A 3,667-nucleotide genomic window follows, 5' to 3' on the forward strand; every position below is an offset into this window, starting at 1 on the left:
TCTCCACTCATCCAACCAAGCCTCCACAATGAAGAGTGGATCCTTCGGTGAGGCGCTGATGGTGATGGTAAAGAACCAAAATCTAGAGAATACTGGCGAGAAGCCAAAAGAATTTTTAAACAAATTAATGTTCAGTTAGGGGATCAGACAGCATATGGAGTTAGGAATTTGCTAAATTAATTAAAAATAATTTGGGCCTTAATTTTAATTGCAGCATAACTTTAACGACCCACATATTGTATGGCTCCTGATGGAACACGTGTTTTGGAACAGGCTGCTGTTGTTTTCACTGCTCTGAACCACCTCACTATGTACCTGAATGCTCTCCACACACCATCCAACAGTCAACACAAGACCAAAAGGCTTGGTATACTGACGCTGGCACTAACTGCCAGACACTTGCTGCCAATAACCCTCCTCCCCCCACTGCATCTCATGGAAGAGGCAAACAAAAACACAAGGTGCAATGTAGGAATTCCTTTTTGGTTAGCTCCAATCCTGGTGATCTCAGGGGACTGAGCATTCCCTAGAAAGATGCTCTCCATCTGTAGAATGCAAGGAAAGAAGACTCTTTTAATCTCACCTGCTGGTAATATGATGATGGGTTTATTAATTGGGTGTGTTGTTGAACAACTTGCATTTATATAGTACCCTTTCCGTCGTTAAAACACATTGAGGTCTTTCACAGGAGTGTAATCAAACACAGAGCTGTCAAAGATAACATCAGGACGAGATGCTGAGCAGGCTGGTTGTAGATCTTTCAGGAGCATCCTGAAGCAGGAGAGGGGGCTTTAGGGAGGGAATTCCGGAGCTTAGGGCCCATGTAGCTGAAAGCAGAGTGGCCATCAGTGATCGATGCAGGGGACGTCCCAGGGAAGAACACAGATACCTTGTTGAGGTTGTGAAGCCAGAGGAGGTAATAGATTCGAAGAGGTGTAGAATTTGAAAGCAAGAATGTGGACTTTAAGGCATTGCCAATCCAAGAGCCAGTATGGGTCAGCGCATATAGGGGCGATGTGTGAAGGGGGCTCGGAGGGAGACACGTTGCAGAGTTTTGGACGAGCAGTGGATAATGGAAGGTGCAAGAGGGAAGACCAACCAGGCGAGCAGTGAGGAGAGGACAAACTCAAACAGTGTTACATGTAGAAGTGGGCCGTCTCAGTGATAGAGGTTGGAAGCTCATTGAGGTCAGACAAGGCCATCAGTTTGTGAATGGCTTGGGTGAACCTCTGTTCAGTGGCCAGAGATAGAGTTGGTCATTGGGAAACTTCGTGGAAACAGCCTGCAAACACAAGCCTCAATATACAGAGGACTTCTCTGCTCATTCAGTACAGGATCCCTGCATGACATTGGAATCTCTAAAAACTAGCTGCTGTGCTATCTCTAAGTAATGAAGTCAAAGCCCACTGCAGAATCGTGACCACGATCTTAGCTGGAAGAGAAGTTAAACCTGAGGGCTGTCCCCTAAGACGCTGCAGAAGATTCCCTGACACTGTTCAGTTCACTCTAGTATCCTGACCAGCATTTATCCCTCAACCAACATCATAGAAACAGATGATCTACTCATAATCTTCTCTGCTGGATGTAGGGTGTTGCTGGGTATAAATTGGCTCCCGTGGTTGCAGCTCCAAAGTGTTTCATTGATAGCCTGGCACTTTGGGCTGTCTTGAAATTGTAACAGCAGAGGAAATGGCCCTTCGGCTCATTCTGTCTGGCTCGTCATTATGCATCTATCTCCTTTTAATCCCATTTTCCAGCTCGTGGTCTTTGTAGATATTTTTGTACCAGCCCATTCAGCTTCTCTGGAGATTTGAACCCATGGCCTCCTGGCCTAAAGGAAAGGACATTGCAGCTGTGCTACAGGAGCCCTTCCAATAGCCCTATATGCTGTGGCATTCCAGGTATTCATCTCAATACAACTTAAATGTCTTTTTGTGCCTCTACCACCCTTTAAGGCAGTGATAGCCATCATGCTCTGGGGTGAAAAGCATTTTCCTCAAATCCCCTGTAAATCTTAAAAACTGTGTCCCCTGGTCATTCACCCCTCTAAGGGGAAATGTTTCTCCCTATCCATGCCCCTCAACTTTGTAGACCTCAATCACATCTCTCACCACACACCTCTGCCTTCTCTGCTGTAAAGAGAACAGCCCTGACCTATCTTGTCTCTCTGCAAAGGTGCTATGTCAGTGCATTGGCTGCTCAGACTGTTCACTCCTGCAAGCAAGTTTCCTGGATGTGTAAATGTGTCTTGTATTGAATACAGGACACATGTTACAACAGCCCCTCATATTTCCAGTAATCCCAAACATAACGATTTCATTTCCAAAACTGTGGTTAAAAAGGGTGTTCCTCACTGGAAGGAGCAGGGAAAATCAGGAACAGGCTCTAGTGGAGTTATGACTGGGCTATCCTTTTAACTGAGCTCACCTTAACTTAGTTATCGATTTAACCTGGCTATCCCTTTAACTGACTTCTCTCTTGAACTGGGCTCTCCCTCTAACCTGGCATTCCCTTTAAATGGGCTGTGTCTCCCTTATACAGCGACTCTTTCGTAGGGACTTAAATACATTCAGCAACAACGCAATGGGAAATTTTTCTTCTAAAAAATTCTAAAATATATTTCCCCTCCGTCCCCTCCGTACACACACCCATTCCCAAATGAATGAAAAAGTGAACCTGTCTCACACTAGGGGATGGATTAGCCTGGGCTGCAAGCCTAATCTCTACATCTTCATTTTGCAAAGATCAATTGATTGGTCAGGCCAAGAGGTCAGAAATTAACCCAGAAATTGTGAAGATGTGAAATTGACCATTGGCTGTATTTGTATCTCTCTCTCTCACACACACACACACACATACACAGACAGTCACCCCACAATAGACCTGATGGATCTGCTGACTGACCTTGCTGCTGTTTGTTCCCTTGTCTTTTTCTCTCTCTAGGAGGCCTGGTATCCTGGTTCTGGTCAACGATGCCGACTGGGAATTAATGGTTGGTGTTGCTGATTTTTCATTCACAGTCGCATATCGGTGAAAGGGTTGAGAGGAGGAGAAGGCCTGGGTGGTATTTTAAAAAGTTAAGAGGGACAACAATCGAACCACTTCAGAGCTGATAGAAAGCTTTCCTGTTCCGACACCTGTATAATAGTGTATGACAATTATTCCAGCTCACCAGGGCAGCGAAAGGAACTAGTTCAGCAGTTCCCCTCCAAAGCACTATTGCTGTTGAAATATTAATTTCTTAGTCCCAACGTAAAAGTGGGAGCAGGCCTTGTTAGTTTCTGTTGCACCATTTCAGAGGCATTTTAAAGATTCAGATACTATTTTTACCTCCGTTGTAGCGAAGTCATTCACCAGACTAGGAACCAATCGTCGTTTTAATGAACTGCATGTTTTTTTCTGTTATAATTAATCATAGGAAATGTCCCTCCATTTTATACTCACATGGAGAAAATGGCTGCTAATGACAATTCAGACCACAGTTGAGCTGAAAGGCTTAAATTAACTTTTGTCTGGGAGGGAGAAGAGGAGGGGGGGGATGAATTTTAGTCTGGGAGGGAAGAGAGAGAGAGAGGGTGAATTTTAGTCTGGGAGGGAAGAGAGAGAGGGTGAATTTTAGTCTGGAAGGGAAGAGAGGGAGAGAGGGCGAATTTTAGTCTGGGAGGGA

At 44.9% G+C, this 3,667-nt stretch overlaps 1 long non-coding RNA gene across 1 annotated transcript in view; it reads left to right on the top strand.

The window, feature by feature from the left end:
- The first annotated feature begins 83 nt into the window (after positions 1 to 83).
- Positions 84 to 3,667, top strand: part of LOC109937705 — a 4,767-nt gene continuing 1,183 nt past the window's right edge. Inside the window, exon 1 of the long non-coding RNA XR_007261581.1 lies at positions 84 to 2,992. This is a non-coding gene — a long non-coding RNA (uncharacterized LOC109937705). The remainder of the gene's footprint in view (positions 2,993 to 3,667) is intronic.

This window comes from Rhincodon typus, unplaced genomic scaffold, assembly GCF_021869965.1.
Source record: "Rhincodon typus isolate 14 unplaced genomic scaffold, sRhiTyp1.1 hic_rhity00007496, whole genome shotgun sequence".
NCBI classification, from domain to species: Eukaryota; Metazoa; Chordata; class Chondrichthyes; order Orectolobiformes; family Rhincodontidae; genus Rhincodon; species Rhincodon typus.